Source organism: Simochromis diagramma, unplaced genomic scaffold (assembly GCF_900408965.1).
Source record: "Simochromis diagramma unplaced genomic scaffold, fSimDia1.1 OVJJ01000026.1, whole genome shotgun sequence".
Taxonomy (NCBI): Eukaryota; Metazoa; Chordata; class Actinopteri; order Cichliformes; family Cichlidae; genus Simochromis; species Simochromis diagramma.
The window spans coordinates 7,955,353-7,970,100 of record NW_024386985.1 but is presented as its reverse complement, the minus strand read 5'-3'; the positions used below and the strand labels follow the sequence as shown (position 1 = coordinate 7,970,100).

At 39.2% G+C, this 14,748-nt stretch overlaps 1 protein-coding gene across 4 annotated transcripts in view; it reads left to right on the top strand.

Annotated features, from left to right (window-relative positions):
• Positions 1–14,748, top strand: part of LOC120738846 (cyclin-dependent kinase-like 5) — a 54,992-nt gene that overhangs the window by 4,948 nt on the left and 35,296 nt on the right. The window lies entirely within an intron of this gene.

The following is a 14,748-nucleotide window of genomic DNA, read 5'->3' as shown; positions in this document are numbered from 1 at the left end:
CTTTGGTAGAGAAACTGTTGTTGTTGCACAACGGTGAGAGGTTTCTTGTAGTAGGTCACCAGCTTCCTTCTTTACAGAAACTCTCTAACTCCTTTCAGTTTCTTGGCTGCTGCTTGGAAACATGAAGCTTCAGCTCCCTCCACATATTTTCTATAGTGTTGATGTCTGGAGACCAGCTAGGCCACTCCATGACCTTAATGTACTTCTTCTTTAGTTGCCTTGGCAGTATGTTTTGGGTCATTGCCATGCTTAAAGACCCATCCACGACCCATCTTCAGTGTTTTAGCTTGTTTTTTTAAAGCATGGTATAACATGATAAAATTGAGCAACAGTGGACATTTTGGGTCATATTTTTGTAACTATATGTTATACTGAAACGAGCGGTATAGCTAATCCAGGGGCCTGATTCATACATGTTTGCTCTTGTTTGTGAAGCACCAGCCTTGTCCTTTGAGTGTGGTGGTCAGAGGGTAATGTTGGTTTGCCTGATAAAGAGATAAAGGCTATCTGAATCAGGCCCAGAGAACTTCTGATCTAGATCGTGTTTGTTTTCCAAAGGAGCAAGCACTCCTCACGAACCTGGTCGCACCGTTTTTGTTTAGTGTTGTTGTCGCATTGGGTTACAGTTACAGATGCTCCTGCAGACTGCTGGATAACTGGTTATAGTCCTTTTGTCTCCACTCAGGAGAGCAAGATCTGCTTTGAAGGATAAATTCATTTCTTCCACTACTTAGATTTTTTTATTCACATAAAGGAGACTCTGTTTAAGCAGTTAATTTTTAGGAAAAGAAAAAGGAAATCAAAACAACCACAAAAAAAAAAAAAAATAGCAGACGACCCACACTGCAGTAATAGCCTTGTCATCTCAGTCCATGTGAGGAAGAGGCTGTGCCAGGAATTGACAGCAATCCAGTATGAATAAGAGAGGCTAACTACCTCCTACTTACAGAGATCTGCAAGAAGGAGACAAAAACACTTTCTCAGCCTCTCCTATCAAAATCCTCAGCAGGTTTTTTTACTTGCTCTACAATTACCATGCATCTGCCTTCATTTTATCATGTTTATTACAGAAGTGATATTACTCTGTTTATCCAGTGGCCTGGTGTCTAATGCCAGGCAGTTAGCTTAAATGTTATAACAAAAATAAAAAGACAACAACACAAAGGGTTGACGTTGAGGGAGGAAAAACAGGAGCGAGGATATAAATATTATTCAAACTGATTGATCACAGGCCGAGGCGTCTGTAAATGCCAATGTCTCCGTTTTCGAACAACAGAACTCACATCAATAAACCGCCGTTAGGTTCGCACCACAGATGGCGGCTGCTGTCTGCAACGCTCTCGGTATTGTCTTCATTTGTGCGAAAACCCGTCAGCGTCAAAATTCAGCAACAAAAGTTTATCAGAACAGGATGAAATAAAGCTCAGCGTCAGCATACATCTGCCAGGCTGATATGTTGCCTAATCAGAGACGGAGGAAGTTTTGACAAGGTTTAGGTAGCTCTATCCTAAACCTCATCAGAGCTTTGTTTTAAAAAAGATAATGCTGATTTTGGTATAGTCCTCACATGTCTGCGTGTACGGCTCTGCTCAGAAGACATTATACCTGAGCGTGATATTCTTCTGTACTCTATATTTTATTTTACACATTGGTTTAATTTGGATTTAAAGGCACAAACATCAAGCAGAGATGATGATTGTTTAGCTGGTAGAGGAACATTTGGGGGTTAAAGCCTGATTAATCCACGAAGGAGATGGTGGATCTCAACTTAAGCTAAAGGAAAGTGTAGTTGTTGGATGCAATACATGTAGCTTTGTAAGGTAGCAATATTCATCTTGCAACATGATACTTACTTACCTCCAGTTTAGCTTTGAAGACACAGATCTGTAGAAACTGTTGACCTAATCAACCAATAATGGCTGAATGCTCGTGATCTCGGAAGATTTTGCCGTTCTAGTGACTCTCAGATACGAGTGCATTGTTCCTCAATGAGACTCATGTTTTTCTGTTCGTGATGCGATAATAGTGCTTTGGGTAAAAATACACACGTGTATATTAACGAGCTACATCACGAAACGCATTTTCATTAGTTGGTAAAGCGTTTTTGGAATGCATTTTTAATTAGATCATTATTTGGTAAAAAATGACTTCTCGAAACAAACGAGCCCCCAGAAGCCTGACATTTTGTCACACATTGCCTGGGCCTTTTGTTGGTTAGAAACTCAGTAATATATGCATTTTTGATGGAATTTCTGCTGGTGACTTTATTGGTTGATGTGTGAAAGCACCGGAGGATAAATGCTCTGGCTGCAGATCAATGTGGACCTGTGCCATCTGGAAAATATCGTATTGTTAGCGTGAATGAACTGGCATGTTTTTTCAAGGGCTAACTCACAGATCTATGCTGCATAATTATGTGTGCATACACACAGAGGCTGGCACAGTGTCAAACACACTCTTCACGCACTCGCACACACACGTGTGTGTAAGCGGAAAAACACATAAGCTTAGCAAGGCTTTGATGATGCTGTGAGGATGGGCAGGGAAGTGCACTGACCAGAGAAAATGGCTGCATTTATATGGCACTGCAGCTGCTCATTCTCACAAAACACATTTATTTCACCAGTGACACGCCCCTTTGTACTTGCACTACCCAGTACATGTATTTAACAGGAATAATTAGATCCGAGAAAGACGTGGGGCCAGATATAGGAGGGATGGAAATAGGGAAACGTGCATTCAGTTTCTACGCAATAATCAGAATGTGTTTGAAAAGGCGACGGATTACAGTGTGTGCACCCGACATTACAGGATCCTCAAGAGTCAGCTGGGCTGGTTGTTGTACAGAGAGGAGGCGGAGGACATAGATAACTGTTTTTTTTTTTTCATTCAGGTGTAATCATTTTATTGTCAGCAGTAGCAGCAGCAAAGGGGTTTTTCGCAGTAGATAAATATACGCGGATGATTTATTATTCTTGCAGAGTTATTCTCCTTAAATATTTATGCAGACACAAACGGGATAAAAGATTTGATCTTAATGCTGAATGTTTGCTTCCCTGGCATTGTTACACGATTGTGATAACTGCGTGCTTCCTTATGATATTAATAACCGTGATTTATGATCCTTTTGGCGTCTGTTTACGAAAGATTGTTGATCATTTACTTCATTAATGTGTCTTGAACATTATCCTAAACACTGTGTAGGACATTCGAATGACTAGTTGTCATGATCGATTCTGCGGTTCACTCCTACAAGCGCACATGTGCTGAAGTAAACATTGTGTCAGTTATCCTGACATTTGAAAAACCTTTATTAACTCCTTAAAATCAAGTGTATCATATTAAATGGGTTTTTGAGACGTCCTCAACATCACTAGTGGGATTTTTTTTAACCTAACCTGATCTTGTTTGTTTAAGATAAACAACCTTTGAGCAATTTTCTTCAGATATTAGCGGTGAGCAAATGCTGACTCCTATGTCAGCAAATGCTGAGCAGGAAGTCTGTTTACATAGTCGCCACCGAGTAAAAAAGATATATAAAGTAACCTATTATCGTATTACTGTATTACCGTATTTCCTGTTCTGCATATGCCGCTACACTTTCAAATAAAGAGGTGGGCGTATGTACAGGAAAGGACAGAGAGAGGTGATTTCCCTAATATGGTCACCTCAGGCACACAGCTCCACCCATCTGCTACTTAAACCTTATGCTTATGAGGGGTGGCCAATGAGAAGAAAGGGGGAGAATTTTTTTCTTTTTTAAACAGAGGACGAAGTGCAGGGCTATTTAAAGGCCCAGTGTGAAATAAGCAATGATTATTTTTAACTGTGATTCATGCAAAGCTACCCTAGTAGAGTCCAGGTCTAGTAAAACCTGAAGCTGGAAATGAGCATAATGGGTATCTTTGAGTTGCTTTAGCCTGTCTACAGTTGCTCCTTTTCATGCTGTGTCTGATTTAATCAGTGTCATGTCTGCTGTCATTGATGCCTGCTCTGCTCTGTGTGGGGCTCTTGCTGCCGCTCTCCGCCGCAGGCTTTTCATGCATGCATGTGGAAGGGCGGGAAGGTTCAGAACAGAGCCGTACAGCTAAATATAAATCACTGCAGATGGAAATAACAATCTTCTTTTGACTATAGTGGCCCCGACTGAAATAGGCTCGACAGAATCACCTCATACCTTACAGGGACCCAGTTGTTCTCAGTAATGCTTTTGCACTCTCCAGCTTCACTCACTCTTGTTGCTGCTCTGCCAAATGTTGCCACAGCTTTTTGATAAAGAGAGTGCTCAGAGTAAAACTGCAACATGCTGCTGTGTCAAGAGGGTTGAGCACACAGAGACACAGAGGAGCTTTTGTCTTGTACTTCTGGCTCCTTTGTTATTATTTTCTTGTCGATTTAAATAGATAACCGTAAGAACACGCCTGGGTTCACTAATTCATTTTTGGCCACTCTTTTGGGAATGCAGCCCATCATCATGGTGTGAGGAAATGAGGGGGCTACCAGATTCATGGATGCCGCAGCTACAGATCCACCTTTTGCCAAGTGAGCCACGAGGATGCTTCAGGACTTTTTCTCTTGCCTGCTGATGCTTGATAAAGCCCTATGAATTATGCTAATTTATTGTAAGCTAATTAAGAGGCTTAATCACGCTGATGTCGCTTAAAAGATGTCACAGTGCAGCTGGTTTTTTAAGCTTTAAAGGTTCAAGCTGAAACAGATTTTTTGTTTTTACCAAAATGCACATTTTCTGCACGCAATGATTTTTGTGACTGCCCTTGAGGTGTGACCTATGTGAGCTGCGGAGGCTTGAGACAGACGTGTGTTTGAAAATGCATTTCTATGATGTTTTATCCAACAGTTACACGAGGGATAGGCTTTTATAGCTGTCCAGAAAGGCCACTCTTCAAGGTGTCTGTAAAAAGCTAGTGTGAAACAATAGTCATTTAACTGAGGTTGACAGTTCAGACCAAAAGTGACAGAAATAGTTATAATGAATAAAACTTGATCTGATGACTGATGTGGGAAAGGTGTGGGAGGTTTCCAGAGCTCCTCTATTGAGCCGCTCTTTAGTCCTGGTATATAGATTTGAGTCAGTTCTTGGTAGTTATGAAGAAGTTAAATCTAGAACTAAAAGTAAAAGAAAAAGATCTATGAACTGTTTGTGTTGTCACGTTATGTCTGTCTCTTTATCGGTCGGTGGATATTGAGCAGCTTGATGTAGCACTTTTTCTCCACTCCTCTTTTTTCACTTCAAACTCATTTTTTCTTCTGTTGCATATCATTAACTTCCCTTTGCTCTCTCTCGTACACACCTGTCAATATTTTAACTTCACTTCAGTTTTATTTATATAGTGCTTTAACAACAGTAATCTCAATATGTTTTTTATAGTAAGTGAAAACCCTACAATATAAGAGGAAAAAGCCCAACAATCAGACAGTCATCTAAGAATAAACACTTGGAAATGGTGAGGAAGAAGAACTCCCTTTTAACAGGAAGAGACCCTGTTGCTATAGAATCAGGGTCCCCTCTTTTCATCTCTGATGTGTTTATATACCACTACTAGTCATGATGGTTTGCTGCTTCTCAGCAAGGATTGTTTTGTTTGAGGTCTATTCCTGTTGAAGAGTAGTTCTTCCTCCCCACCATCTCCAAGTGCAGTGTGGGGTTTTCTCTATATGTTCTGAGGTAAAATCCGACAATATTTAAATGTCTTGAGATGACTAGCATTACATAAATAAAATGTAACTAAATATTTTATTTATATAATGATACTTCAATACTAACAAGTCAGGTTTTTGATTCATGGTCAGTTTCATGGTGAGAGTAAGTGCATAAAGAAAAGTTTGGATGTGACTCCAGGGCGCAAAAACCCCACCGCTATGAGTTTGATATTATTCTTTTAGTAATATTCAGCTGATATTAAAGAATGTTGATAAGCTCGGGTAAGCAAATTACTCTGATTGAGCGATAAGTTAAAAAGTGAAATTAACAAACTAAGTCCAATATTAATTAATATCACATCATAAATTCTTTTTGCTTTCTAATCTGTATAAATGACAATAAGAAGATTGTATTCTTTAATGCCTACAGTAAAATTAAGTTATTACTGGACTTTGATTGGTTGCATATCATTTGTATCTTTTCTTCAAAATTAAAAATCTGTAAATTTGCAAAAGCACATTTCGAACTTGGCGATAAGGTTTATTCACACTGTTGACGAAACTGGGAATATCAGGACTGGGAGTGGAAACTGCCAGTGAAACTTGCACAACTTTGACCTCACATGTTAAAAAGGTATGTTTGCTCAACGGAGATCACAGAGCGAACTCCCACACATGCGGCTCTCATCTGACACACGCACACACAACAATGTTTAATGGATGAGTGTTCATATGATTACTGCACGTGAGCTTGTGTTTTTGCTCTAAATGAGTGGTGTGTTATATTTAACCGCAAACCTTAACGTCATCAGACCAGTCTAGTGCATACTGGCCTCTAATATATAAAATACCCATACTATATTGAAGTCTATCACTGGGAACCTTAATGGAAGAAGAAATGGTTAAAACTGGGGATAAACATGTGACACACTTTCTGTTTGCCATGTGTTGTGTTTTAAGACTTCCCATCAAACTCTGAGACGGGGTGACTTACAAATGAAACTCTTTGTTGAAACTTATCTGAGTCAAATACAAAGGCTTCTCTCTGAAAGCTAATCTAAATCCTGGATAAGGCCTCTGCGTGGCCTTGTACACTGGTGTTTTTGTAGCACGCGACAGTGTGTGGACTGTGGAAGCAGGAATTTAAACATAGCAGTGCAGAATATTTGTTTAAGCAGAGAACATCTCTTATACTACACACCCATGAACTGATTTCTAAAGACAATCAAACCAAAAAAGAGGTAAAAGATGGACAGGAGGGTCATGTCTCCTTTAATAATAATCAGTTAGAAGCAGTGAATTATCTGTTTTCGTCAATTATAAAGAAATTGACCTTCTACATGAAAAGTCACGGCCCTTGAATGCAGCGGCGTCAGCTCGATACTTTAATTGGATTCCAGTCAGACTCACGTGAATTTAAATGAGTCATTCTCACAACAAAGACATATGCAAACGATATATGACTCAGAAAAATGTCATGGGTCATGTTGGGACCTTGTGCACCTTTATATCAATCAAATATTGATATTCAAAGCTGTTTTCAGTTAAGTAATATTTCATGCTGTGTGTGCAGGGGTTGAAGAAACTAAAGAAACTCAGCTTGTCCGCTCTCCATATTGGAGCTTCTCCTCTCTGTGATGGAACTTGAAACAATAAAACTTTATTTATAAAATAAAACGTGTCTACAGTTGGGCAGTGTGAGCGAATAATTACATTAGTCTATATGAAATATGCCCAGATTTGTCAACGCACCCAGTCTGATGAGGCTTTGGAGCACATCTTTATTGAAATATGCGTGCCTTCACTGAGGGTTGTTTTTATATTGTAACATTTATTACAAACTTCTTAAATCCTAACCCTGGCAAACACCCTCCACATTATAATAATTAAAAACAAAGACCGCAACAACTGAATGGTGTGGAAGGTTACAGTGTAGGGTTAAGTTAAGACATTCATTTTCTGCAGAAGTCTAAATAAGGCATTAGTCGTAGAAATATAGCTACATGGCGCAGACGCAACTGCTGTGATTGGCCTGTTCAGTACTGTTGCACTTCCTGCTATTTTTTTGCAGCAGTTTTTCAATTTGTCTGTGAAAGAATAACAATCAACTTTTCAATATAACGAAAAATAATCACAACGGACTCACAAATGTCGGCAGATTCCGACATTAAATTGTTGAAACTACTAGGATGGATGTGAGGGAATGACAAAAGTCCCATCATGTTTGGTTCCATCGTGGCTGAACTGCATAGAAAACACATGGACACAAAAACAACGTTGATCACTCAGAAAGACTCACAAAACAGAACTAAAACAAAAATGTAACTAAAATAAACGAATCTGCTGTAGAAACTGAAATGAAACTGAATTCAAATCAAAATAGAAACAAAAACTCATCACAAAATACGGAACTATATATAACTGATGACAAGACAAACTCCTTTTGGGACTTTTTAAAAATTAGCTGGCAGAAACAGACACAGCTCCTCTCTGGGGCGTCTCCGGTCTCTTCTGTTCCCCCATCCCATCAGGCTGTTAGTTACTATTACCCAGCATGCCATTTGCTGCTTTCATTTTGTAACTGTGCAGAAAGAAATGGTTTATATTTCGCAAATTAAAATGTCTCATAAAGATATTTTAATCACATGACTGGGAAGAGTCACAAACACAGGTTTCCTATTAACACACCCTCTCATACTACTAGTTACTAATAATGAATTTAAACCGCCTAATAAGCCACAAAAGAATCAGTCTTTAAGAAATTCACATCATGTGTAAAACGATGTAAACTGAGAATTTCACATAAAAATGTATTCAGATCGGATAATCATGATGCTTCATATGTAATTAACACCATGGGAACAAGCAAAACATTTTATTTTTTAATGAAGTTGTGAAGTTAGACATGATATATAATTATTAAAGCATGTTTGCATCTTAGACCAGCGAGTGTCTAACTCAGTTTCACTGGAGGTCAGACACTGACATGCTTTAATTCACTGAAAATATTCAGTGACGTACAGTCTGGTCCACATAAAGAACTCATGAAGCAACATAATGATTACAACAAGCTGCTTACCACACAGCCAACTCACATCTACCATCTATTCACAAGCTTGAATGTGACAGATACTGGCAGTAAAGTGCATTCAACGTCAGAAAATGCATCTGGATGTTCAGAGAAAATAATAAAGTCTCAGTTTCATTCTTGCAGATATTTCTACAAATCTCACAAAAATGTAAAATAATGGTCTAGTTTAGCTTTTAGCTTACCTTACAGCCGTAGCTATAAGCTAACATTAAAACAACATGTAAATTTTTGCAGCGTGACTAAAATTTCCTGACTCAGCTGCCTTTTCTTCGCTGTAACATTTGATCAAAGAAACATTTTGCTGTATTCGAACGCCTCTTTTTTAGTTTCAGCTCCCTGTGTGCTTTCAGACTAATAACACAAATTATAATTTTTATGGCTAATAGATGCAGAGCTACTCGGGTTTGACGTGCCCACAAAGATAGAAAGCAAAAATCATCACTACAGACTTATTTGTCAAATATCAATAAACCTTTCAGGGAAAGTGTTCCTGTCAGAGCATCAATACGATCTGTATGTCTTAGGAGTCTGCAATGATTGCAGCATAAAGGATACAGCAGCACAGGTGTGAGTGCGTGAGGTGTCATCTTCCTCTTCTACAAAAACATCAACAAACAGGCGGCTGTTTTCCACGGCAAAACATAACTTAAAACCACCTGGTTTGTTTTTGTGGATGTTACGTTGGCCTGTTATGCCTGCATAGGCCATGTATGAAGTACAATCACATTACCGCTGACAGAATAAATGATGAACAAGCACAGAAACAGCAGGTGTGAGGTGTTTATTACCAAATAATGTCATTAAATTCTTTTTTTCTCATTTCCTGTAACCTTCATTCAAAAAACATCTAACGTTTTAGCGACAGATGCACAGGTAAATTGCACATGTTCAGAAACATAATCTAAATTTAGTACAATATACTAAAAACAACATTTTAATCTCCTAACCCTTATGAAATAAGACAAGCACAGCTATAAAAATGTAAAGATTTACTTTTCCAACTACAGTGTGAATAAGAGGTGCAGCTAGTTTTAGAATGAGCTGAGTTTTTAAGCAGTGGCATATTTAAATTTAAAACACGTACTGTATTTTGTAACATTTTACAGTTGCTTCATTATTCATTTCAGCGCTCAAGATCACATGACATAAATGCTTCATGATTTTTTCTTTTGCATTTTTTTTTTGCATTTTTTTGCATTTCAGTTCAAAAGAGTTCAGAGACTGTGTGAGTTGCACAGAATATTTAGCTTTCATACTGTTATATAATGTGGAGTAAATTATGCAGGATATAGAAGTCCACAGTTGTGACATTATTTCCTGGCAAGCCTCTTTTCCCGTAGTAAGATCAGGTGTATTTTTGACTTTCAGACTTGCAGCTGTGAAATTATGGAATAAAGAACGGCAAAAAAAAAGAAGGTAAACCTATCATTATTTTATTTGAAAGGGTCATTTTTAGTACATGGATGAAAATTGTCAGCCGATTGCTCCCTGTAGTCACTGATTGCAAATTGAACATATTAAGCTTTACTGTGTTTCTTCCCTTGAGATGCTCTGCAGGCCTTCACTGCGACTGCCTTCAGTTGGGTCTCTCTGCATTCAGTCTTGTCTTCAGTAACTGAAAAGCATGCTTTGTTGGGTTTGAGATCAGGTGACTGACTTGGCCTTTGAAGAATATCCCATTTCAAGCAGCCCAAGAGTTTCTGTCCTAAAACTCACTCTTGCTGTTCTCTAGCTGAGAGTATAGCACCGTACCCTCCATCCTGCTACTTTATCAGCAGTCAGAATAAACGCCGGTGACCCGGTTCCCCTGGCAGCCATACATATCTGCATTATATCACTTCCTCGACTATGATGCGGTATGTTCGGATTAGGAGTCGTTTCTTTCCCTTTCCAAACTTTCCTCTTCCCATAATTCTGTTGCAAGTTCATCTCAGTTTCATCTGTCCAGTGGTTAGCACCTTCCTCTAAAACACCTGTATCTCCATTCATGAAGGCGTCTTTCGATTGCAGATTTTGAAACCTTGACATTTCCCTGAGAGTGTTCTTGACTTGATTGGATGCTATTTTTTGGAACTGTGGAAATAATTCTCTTATCGTGCACTTTAATTGTTTTCTGTGGCCTTTCGGACCTTTTAGTGTTGCTGAGCCAGTCCATTCATTCTTTTCAAGAATGTACCAGATTCTTGGTGTGGCCACTTGTAAAGTTTTTGTTTTGATTTTGTTGTTGTCCTAATGATGACCCCGCACATTTGCACTTGTACCTTATCTCTTTAGACTTTGAATTTAAAATTAGAATGAAAAACTCTTAAGTACAAATTTGACGTCTGGAATCAACTTGAAATATTATGTCTGCTTCATTTGTCATGAAATAACAAGGGTGCAGGCTTCACCTGGCCCTGAAACTGCTTGTCAGTCAATTGTCCAACAGTTTTTGAGCCATGAGAAGAGATGCTAATGATATGTTGGCATGAAAATCAAAGGGACAGACAGGCTTAAGTTGATTTTGACAGGTATCTCCATGCATTACTCCATGCATTACATGCAAGAAGGATCTGACAGCTAAGTAAACAAGTAAATTAATTTCCCTCCTGCAGTAAGTTGGCACTTTCATTAATTAGTATGAGGAAACTTTGCTGACAATAATAAATGCTTTGCATGGGTTGAATGGAATTGGGTTGAAACAGGTTTTGTGATCTGAGGGTTAAGAACAGAGCGAATGTTCTACTGAGTAGCAGAAAGCATCACATGATCACATGAGTCATCCTGTTAATAGCAAGTGAACACGAACATATGTGGCACATGCCAGGGCACAATGCTTGCTTCTTATGGTGAAGGCTCCTGGCAGCTCCACTGTGGCGTGGGGTTGCATTTTCCTGGCATGGTTCAGGTTCATAAAACCCCCGAGGGCCGGAGATTGATGCCAAAAGGAAGTCGTCCTTAGCGAATATGTTCAGGAAATGGTGGAGGATCAGTCAGTCATTTTTCACTAGGATACAGCCGAGTGAGACCATATATCACAGCCTGTTAATGCAGCAAATGCCACCTCACTGCCGTTTTAAAATATTTGGTATTAAGATGAATGTTTGGTGTATTGTTTGCAGCCTCAGGCTCAAGACTTGGGTGCCAGCTACCGTGGTACTGTGGGTGCCTTTGCTACCAATCAAGTCGATGACTAGAGCATACATATAAAATTTTAATCAAATTTGTACCACAGTGAGGTTTTACATCTATCTGCTCTCTGTTTTTTAGTAAAGAGTAAATTATTCACTAAAATGTCTCCCACTCTCAGACGCTGAATTTTTAAATAAATGTTTAAAAAAGTTCTTAAACACGGGCTGTGTGGGGTTATTCGCATTAAACTGCTTTTTGATGTGTTTGCAATAAAAAAGCAGCTCAATCAGGGCCACAGTAGGACCAAATAACATTGTTATTTCACTCTACGCTCATTTATATTTACACGGGTGCAGAGAACAACATACATACATACAACAGCGAGAACCGAGCACACACTAGTCCAAGCATCAGTGACATCACGTGTGAAAGGAAGAGATGGGTTGCAAAGTTGCTTGCAGGTGCACAGCAACTATGGGCAGACTAAAGCAGCTTTAGTAGTGTATAAGAGGATAAAGAGATCAACTTTAGCATTGGGATATTAGTTGATATGCCAAGATTGTCTGACTGAACTAACTAAAGATTGTGCTTTGCCACCCCACATGTACTGCCAGCAGTCATGCATGACTAAATGATGTAAGGCCAAGGCTATATGGGGCATCATCCCATCTATAAAGGCTATATTTTTCAAAACAATAGAAAGAAGCCTCTGGTATATTTTAAAATAGATGTCTGAATATAAAGTTTTCCATACAAAACTTACAATGTCCACAGGTCCTCCATTTGTCCACCTCTGGACGCCCGGCATATATCCATACAATGGTTAAACTTGTCCCATACTTCTACGAACATGACTTGTGCTACCTACCAGCAACCATGAGAAACCTCTTGCTAACAGTGCATGTCTCGATTGTTATCAGTGAATGGCTGTGGAATAAAAGCACAAATCAGACGATGATTTATTTTGGATACACCCTGTATAATTCAGGGTGCCCATTGATTGATTTCCCTTTTTTTCCCCATATCATTAACCAACACAAAGCCTGACTTTTAGATCGTAACACGGCACTTTTAGTGGGGATTTTGCCTATTGTGTTAATTCACCTTAAGCTTTTTTCATGCCAGTTCATGTCATGCTGTTTCCATGACAGAGGTAGGTATTGTTTAATACCTACCTCTGAGTGCACAGAAGCAATTAGCAGTGGCGGCTTTGGCTTTGAAAGCATATGCTTTTAAACTGTGAGGTTACTCTCAGAATAGCACGTTTATTTATTTTTTTGCCTTTTGACCCTCCACATCTGACCGGAATCTGGCACCCTTGTATTTTTGCACTGTGGCTTCATGCTAGCAAGTAGGCTGTGAAGGAGTAACACTAGGTGTGATGTCTAATTAGGTTGTGGCCACAAGTGTAATACGTGGTGCTCAAACATATTTAGCTTATAGAGTCATTTAAGACGTTTTTTTGCTGTGTGATTCATGGATAATTTACTCTTTAATGCTGTGTCACTTTGCCTACTGAGACAGAAATCTATTATCTGCTGGAGATTAGTCGTGTTTGCATTGCCTTTGCCTGTAACTTACCATGCTGCAATTCAAAAATTAGTAATTAGTGTATTGACTAGATCTAATAGGCCCATCAGTGTTTTAGGAGCTGCCGTGTAGCATCAAGTGAGTCACGACCACTCTGCAGTCATCTGTTGTTTGTCCTATCTTAATCATTTTTTTCATATTATCTTTTATTTTAGTACTGCTTCAAGTCTTCTTCTTTTTTTTTCGAGATTATATAACTGCTGGTGCTTTTTCCGCCAATAATTGAACTGATGCAGTAATTTTTTTTCCCTCCCATATAAGCTGTCAATAACATCTAGATTTATTTAGTGGGAAAAAAATGTCTACCGCCCCATTTGAAGCGAACAGTTATTTTTGCACCCAGTGAACAGAAACTGGGACAGAAGAGGAAAAACAGGACTTTCACAGCATTAAATGGGTCACCTTGAGTGGAACACTTGCCTATGTGGTCCTATTAGGAGCCAGAGAGAGAGAGAAAGACAGAGAGAGATGTAGAGGGGACACATGTTTCCTGTCTGAATGTTAAAGTTGTAACTGTCTCCTGATAGATGGAGGCTATTTAAAGTATAAATCTGAAGCTTTGTCAAGCGCAGACCGCCAGGCTCGGCCCACCTGTTGGTGCAGCCTTTTGTGTGCGCACGTCCTGGATATGGGCTTTTTCTTTTTGTCACGTGTTTATACATTACAGAGCTCAACGTGCACAGAAAGCACTACCTGGCTTCAGTCGACTTTAACATGCAGTTTAGTTTTAGTGAATCATTTACCTAAAGTTCGTTTTAGCTTTTGCCTTGACCCCATTTATTCAGTCATTGCCCAGCCCTGCACAAACACTTTTCACTAGTACCATAAAGCAAGCCAACCCAGTTTACTTTGCAAGAGTGCATGTTAGGATTAAATTCACTTATTATTTATTTAAATAGTGCCAGATCAGCTGTCATTTTAAAGTGCTGCATAATGTTAGGTGAACACCCTACAATATTCAGAGTTTCCCACAGGATTGCATTGTGGCAGTATCAAAGCGGAGGGGGCATATGCACTCGCAAGCACTCATTTAGCAGCAAATGAACCTTCAAACTAAGAGCGAGCAGATTGTCTAACAGTGACGTTATTGTCTTGGGCAAATGAAAAGTACTAATATATCACAAATAAGGCCCACGTAAAGCCGCTAATGTCACAGAGAGAACCCCGGTGAGCAAGCGTTTGGTGACAGTGGGGAGGAAGAACTCCATTTTAACAGGAAGATACCTCTGGAAGAACCCAGCACAGGTAGGAGCATCTATCAACCTCAAACAGCTGAGGTAAGAGAGAAGAGGAAC